Genomic DNA, 7,765 nt, shown 5'->3' with positions numbered 1-7,765 from the left:
GAGGGGAAAAATCAGAACAGAAGTGAATGCAAGGGATAATGTTGTAAAAAATTACCCTGGCATGGGTTCTGTCAATAAAAAGTTATTAAAATTAATTAATTAATTTTTTAAAAAGAACCTATATGCTTTTTTCATTTAATTAGATCTATTTTGTAAGGAGTTTTCTTCAGATGCTCTGAAGTTTCCTTTTCCAAACCCTCTTACAAAATTTTCATTTCCTTCCCCCCTTTTTCTTCTACCTCTCTTTTAAGATCCTTTTTAATTTCTTTCAAGAGAGTCTTGTGAGATGGGGACCAATTTATATCACTCTTTGGGGGCTTCATCTGATCATGGGGATCAGACTATCTGCTTTTTGTGACCTTGGGGTTTGAAATCTCTTTCACCATAAAAACAATCTATGGTCAGAGGGTTTATTTTATTTTATTTTAATTTTTGCTTTTTTGCTCATTTTTTTAAAAGTTGAGGTTTGCTTTTAGGGCAAAGGGGAGATGGTTCAAGCTTTCTCTAGAGGCGACAGGAATTATGCTGACTAACTTCAGGTGCTGTGTAGGCATGACCAGGTCCTGAGAAATTCTGGTGTTTAGGAGCCCACTTTTTCTTTTTGTATTTATATTGAATGTCTAATAACTAGTCTGCTGATCTACTTACTTCCAACCAGGGCAGAGTAGCCAACACTGCTCTAGATTCCTCCTAATAATCTGCTACCTGCACTTTGCATCTGTGCTTGGCCTGCTTATGCTTGGCCCATCTCTCTCTATGCCCAATTGAAACTCACCTTTTCTGGAGAATTATCTTCTGCTAGTAATTTGTTACACTCCCAACATTCATGAGTCACTACAAAACTAGTTCAGTGGCTGAATTTGCTGTTAATTGAGGATCATGGGGAGAGCTCAGAAAAAGACATGTCTCCTCTCCACCATCTTGGCTCCACCCTTCTTGCCACCTATCTTTTAAAAAATTATTGGTTTCTTCGGAATTCAAGAAGGGGATTCACAAAAAGAGAATGGCAAAGCAGTTCTTGATGATACTAGTATAATCAGCAGGTTACCTTTCCTTTCTCCTTAATGAATTCTTGTTTGTAATGGGGCAGACGTTACACTATAGGGCAAAAGCCAAGCTACTCATTCATTATAACATGCTATTTAGTTTTCTTCTTTTCCTCTCTTTGAAATTCAGCTTTTTCAGATGAGAGAAATGGGAGTAGCTGTTAGTGACCATCTTCCACCTAAAGTGATAGAAATATAGAAATATTGTATTACTTCCATTATAATTACTAAGTCAGCAGGCTGTCTTTCTGTAAATCTAAAGTAAGGCAGCACTCAACTCATACAAAAGAAGAGTCTATCATGAAGAGCAATGTCACACATGTCTTTAGGTTTACTAGAATATTTTATCCTATAGAAGAAAAATTATCCATGTTTTCAGTCAGAAGTAAGGTGTTGATTATATAAATCACTCTAGATATATAGTCCTGCATCTGGCCATTCAATCATTAGAGCTTTTTTCATTTCACCTTTTTTCCACTTCAATCATGAAATTAGCATCAAGATCATTCTGATTCAATTCTGATGGGGACACACCAAGTGTTCAGGTTTAGGACTGATTGATGGTTTAAGTTCCAACTTGGAACAAAATGGGTCATTTATAAACTACCATTTTGTGAAAAAGAAGAGGAAGAAGGTAATAAATATTTATTAAGTGCCTATTAAGGGCCAGATACTATGTTGAATACATTATAAATATTATTTGAGTCTCACAACAACCTTGTAAGAGAAGTGCTATTATGCCCGTTTTACAGATGAGGAAACAGACTGAGAGAGATTACATTATTTGCTCAGGCTACACAGTGAATATCTAAAGCTGGATTTGAACTTAGCTCTTCTTCAACGCAGTCTCAGCATTCTATCCATTGCACAACCTAGCTGTTTAGTTTACTTAATAGCATTGAGAAGTTATTTAACTAAGATACAACATTGGTTCAGATGGAGAAAACTCTCTTCACTTTTACATTTACCACAGTTTGTTGATCAGAAATATATTTGTTGACTGGAAGCACATTGAGACATAGGTCAAGCCTGAGAAACACTTTGGGTATTTCTACTTAAGGAGCCAGGAAACTATGTTAATAGTTTGAGCCATAGATTTGTGGCCAATTAGGCCACAATTAATTAAACACTTAAAGTATTTAGGGTGGTTTCATTTTTTTAGGATAAAAGTTAATCTAGTTTATATGAAGTAGATGTTATTCCTGCCACATCTAATTATCTGAGCATCAATAGTTTAGTGACATGTTTCAAATAATTCCAAATTGTTTTTAAACTGATTGGACCAATTCACAGTGCCACAAAATGTATTAGTGTGCTTATCTTTCTGCAGTCCCTATAACAGTAGCACTGTCTTTTATCATTGTCATTTTGATGACTATGAGAAGAAGCCTCAGAGTTGTTTTAATTTGCATTTCTTTTATCATTTCAGGTTTGAAGTGTTTTTAATATGGTTGTTGATCATCAGCATTTCTTCTTTTGAAAAAAACTGTTCATACCTTTTGACTATCCTTTGGGGAATGGTTCTTAGTCTTATCTCCCATAAATTTCTTGAATATTAGATGTCTATCAGAAATGTTTTTGCCAAAAAAACCTTAACTTATAATTTCTTTTCTTAGTCAAACTATATTTTTTGGTTTATGCAAAAAGTCTAAATTTTAAGTAAATGAAATTGTTTTATTTTATCTTTTATGATCATCTCTCTTACTTAAGAATTTTTCCCTTAACTAGAGATCTAAAAGATACCTCTTCCCATTTTCCTTTATTTTTATGTGACTTTTTATATTCAGTACCTATTCATTTGGAACATCATTGTATTTAAACATAACATAATACAGGCACTCTTACAAAAAATTATTTTAAGAAGTACAATAATAAATCTGCAAATTTATTCCCCCCAAATATGGGAGGCATAATCTCCCTCTCTCTTGAACTACCTCATTCTCTGTAGAAGAAAAAGGAGTCTGGTTCATAACTTGGTTCCCAGACAGCAACTTGGAGGTTCAATTCTTGGGTATCTTGACTCTCAGGGTTGGGCTGGCTTGCTGCACTACCCTGCATGCAATCCTGCCTCCAAGGTCCCAGTAGCTCAAACTCCAGGGGGGATTATCTCCAGGATCTAAAACTGAGGATGGAAATAAGAGCCAGGGTAAAAGAAAGGTGGGGAGGAGCGCGGGAAGAATTCTCCTTTCTCTCTTACTGGTTCAGTTCATGGCTTCCCAGCTGGGTACAACAGATGAGAGCTTCTGAAAAAAGCACAACTGAAAATATGGCAGCAGAGAACACAGCTGAAAAAAGAATGAATGGCTTGGTCTCTGCGGTTGTAAGGACATAGGCAGTGAAGGGAAACTATCTCTACACATGTGGTAGGCAATGCAGTGGGCTCCATCTTAGGTAAACTGGGAATGTCCAAAAGGCCCCTTAAAGGAGTCTCCATGTTAAAACTATGCCCAGAGAAGCCCAGTCTTTTTTGACAGTCTTATTTTCGGGCATTTCTGAGATAACCAACTTATTTCAAGTAAATTGGAATCAGCTAGCTAGTTAGAACATTTTTTAAAGCACTCACTATAGTATACTAGGCATTGTAATAAACATTTTGGATACAAATAAACAAGCAAAAGAGTCCCTAATTATGAGAATGTTACATTTTAATGGAAGAATCCATCACATTAAAGGGAATTAGGAATGAAGATGGAGCTAGATATGATAAAAATCCAGGTACTTCTAGCACAGAGTCCAATGTGGTAGTGGTGATGGTTAGGTAAGGGTGATGGTCCCAATGAGTAGAAGTGAGTTGATAGTTATTTCTGAAATTATACAAAAATCACCGAAAATAGCTTAAATTTTACATATTTAAATTTTTGGGAAAATAGAAAAATGCATTATTTGGTTTAAGCTGTCTATGAATTAGGGTAATGGTGTACTTGTGCTATCTACCAATAAAGTGAAAAGTTACACTCTACTCAATTATGAAACCATCCGAGCAAGTATGAAGAGTCTCTGTAACATATATTTCTTCATTCTTCATTCTGATAAGTTGACATGATTATTTTGGGATATAAGAATAGTAGGGGTATAAGGAGGAAGGGAAGGGGAAAATTTTAAAGCAGTGTGAAAAAGAAGTCAAGAACTACTTCTTATATGCCTTCTATTGACTAGAGTCAGGGTAGATAACTTCTCTGTTTAAGAAAGAAAGTAAACATGGTTTTTTCTCCTTTTCCCACAAGCTACATTGATTTTGGACTTCTTTGGAAACTTCCTTTATACCCTCAGAAGTATTCTTCCCCTTTCTCCCTCCCTTTTCATCTTTCTTTCATATATTGTCTTTTCCCATTAAATTGTAAGCTCTTTGAGGGCAGGATGTTGTTTTTAAAAAAAATGTAGTTGTATTCCCACACTTAGTACAGTATCTTGCACATGGTAGACTCTTAATATTTATTGACTAACTGACCACTATGCATCAAGCACTGGAGATAAAAAGATAAAAATGAAATAGTCCCTGCCCTCAAAGATTTCACATTTTGTCAGGGAAAATAATATACACACAAAAAAATATATAACATATACTAAGTAAGTGTAAACTAATATAATAATATAGGGGAAAAAACTACCTATTAGGTTAATAGTTTAGAAACCAAAGTTATGTCCCTATTTCTGCCACTTAGCAATCTTCAGAAGCTGAACATGTCATTTTTATTGTTCTGTGCCTATTTCCCCATCTGTAAAATGAGGAAAATAATAACTGCCTTATTTTATGGAATTCTTATAAAGACACAATGGTCTATGTAAAAGTTATTTTTAAAAGTCCTATTCAAGTACAAGATATTTTAAACTATATTCATTTGATTTAAAGAAATCCTATGTGTTCATCAGTTTATATTTTGTTAAATTGTGTATATTGATTGCATGATAACTTAAAAATGTATTCCAAAATTCATTTAGTTTTTATTTCATAAGCATATAGTTATATGACTAAGAGGATACTAGAATTTCCATTTATCTTACAATTTTTAAAAGACCTAAGAAAACTGCCATTCTGTGCTAATTCTACCAACATAATAGAGATTTTCAGCTGAACATCAATCATTGAAAGGAGAGAGTTGCAGAGAAGCTATTTCTATGATATTGAAAGTAGAATAGCTATCTTGAATCATTTCATGCAAATTTATACAGTGTCTCCCATCTTAGAATCTCAAAAGAACTTTATAAGCAAAGTGACAGTAGACATATTTTATAGAGAAAATCAAAATATTTAGCAGTTTAATGATTTACAAAGTCTAGGGCCAACTTGTGACTTAGAGGATATTTGTAAGTATCCTCTAGCCAGGTCTATATAAACCAAAACAAAGAAGTTTGATGTAATTACTGTAGTAATTTAAACAAAACCCTACTTTGGCTTAAATTAATCAGTTATTGTACTCTATATTTCTGTTCAGATATAGGATCTTTATCCTGGTTATTGAGGATAGAATCTCTTAGCTACTTAGAGACTTTTCACATCCCTGCCAGGAAACACTATTAAAATAATTGAGTTAAACTTAATAAACCACAATTAATGATGGAGATAGTTAATAAATATTTTGATATCTTTTTATTTCCAAAGATATATACCTCTCTCTCCTCTTCTCCACCAACTGTATTCCTTATAATAAACAAGAAAATGGGGAAGTAATTTCATAAAACTACACACTAATTGAATTTGATCATATGTGCAAAGTTCCACCTATTGATACTCACTTCTTCAGGGAAGATCAAGAGAGGTACATTTTTACATCTCTTCTTTGAGGTCATTGTTGGTCATTTTCTTTTCATTTCAAGTGATTTATTTCTTTGTTGTTGCCATTGTTCTTTCCATTTGCATTACTGATGTATATGATTTTTCTTGTTTTTGTGAACTTATTTACTTCAGTTCTTATGTCTTCCTATATGGCTGTATCCTTCCTATTTCTCATTTCTTATATAATAATAATACCTCATTACATTCAATGTGACAATTCATTTAGTCATTCTTTGTTGGGGGACAGGGCAATTTTCTGAGAGCCTCCACAGCTGTGGATCTGAATGAGTTGTAAGGTAAGGTAGGATTATGGCATCTGAATGAGTTGAGGACTAGGAATGAGATAAATTGGAGGCAGAGGGGAGAGCAGAGAGGTCAGAGAACAACAACTGCCTCTCAGTCTCCTTGTATCACCTTCTCACAAGAGAAGATCCATTCTGGGTTGGAGCTCCAAATAGCCACTGTCAGGTAGCCCCTGTGTATTTCCGCAGCTCTCCTGTGTATTCCAACAATTCCTCAAATCATGGGCATCTACTTGGTTTCAAATTCTTTGCTACACCAAGTAATAATCCTTTAACTATTTTTATTTTATATGGGACCTTTGATCTCTTTGGGATACATTTCTATAGCAGTGGGATCTGAGTCAAAGAGTATGAACATTTTAGTAACTTTCTTTGTAAAGTGCTTTCCATATAGCTGAAACAATTTATTTACAGCTCCACCAAATGCATTCATAGATCTATATTTTTATAGCCCTCTAATATTTGTTAATCCCATCTTTTGTCACCACTGATGATATCTTGGGTGTGAGTGAAATCTCAAGAGTTGTTTTGATCTGCATTTCTCTTATTATTAGTAATTTGGGACAATCTTTCATTTGGTTGTTAACATTTTGCAATTCTTTTGGGAATATCTTCTGATCACTTATACATTGGGGAATAGCTCTTCATCTCTGTTACCTATAGATATAAAAATTCGAGAAATCTGATGCAACTTTTCTCCCTCTAATTGATAACTTCTGTCATTTTGTTCTTGAAAAAGCTTTTTAATTGAATTTAATCAAAATCATCTATTTTATTTTTTTGTGATAATCTCTTTTCCTGGTTTGATTATTGCAGTCATAATTATGAAAAATACACGATCTGATTCTTTGCTTTTTTTTTTTTTTTTTTTTTTTGGCAAAATGAATAGAATACTGGGCTTCCTTAGTTCAAATCTGGTCTCAGACACTAGCTCTGTGACTCTGGGCAAGTAACTTGGGTTAGTTTGCCTCAGTTTCCTTAACTGTAAAATGATATGGAGAAGGAAATAGCAAACCACTCCAATATCTTTGCCAAGAAAACCTCCAAGTGCGATTATGGGGTGAGAAGTATTAGGTGTAGGTCAGTAGTGGATTACATAGGCTTTTTTGCAGAGTGCTTTTTTTTTTAATTAAAACAACTCTAGATCTTTTAAGAAGGTATCTGAAGATTGTGGGATTATAGAATATGTCTAATCTGACTAGTACTTTAGTGCCGATTATGCGCAAGGCACAACAATGAAAAGTTTAGAAGACTGTCAGCTCAAGTTCACAGTCTAATGGCTGTATAAAACTAGGATGTGTAAACTAGAAAGGTAAATTGGAAATCAACAGAGGAAGGCCCTAGAATTAAGGGTTGGGAGGGTAAGAAAGATTTCTCGTAGAAGGGGTGATTTTAGTTGGATTTTGAAGGAGGCCAGAGAAACCGGAAGGCAGAGATGAGGAAGGAAGACTTTGCAGGCCAAGGGGGTTGGGGAGAGGGGAGAAAGAGAATATCCGGTGTCGATGGCCAGGGTAGGGAGATGGGGACAGCCAACAGGCCCGAGCGTCTGCCTTCCGGGGCCAAGCAGAACAAGAGTGACCGCTTGATCCCAAGACAGCGCACTGCAGGGTCCCTCTCGCTCCCATTCCGCGTTCATTTGTGTG

Source organism: Antechinus flavipes, chromosome 2, assembly GCF_016432865.1.
Source record: "Antechinus flavipes isolate AdamAnt ecotype Samford, QLD, Australia chromosome 2, AdamAnt_v2, whole genome shotgun sequence".
NCBI lineage: Eukaryota > Metazoa > Chordata > Mammalia > Dasyuromorphia > Dasyuridae > Antechinus > Antechinus flavipes.
The sequence above is the reverse complement of the archived record's forward strand: the minus strand, read 5'-3'. Positions refer to the sequence as shown.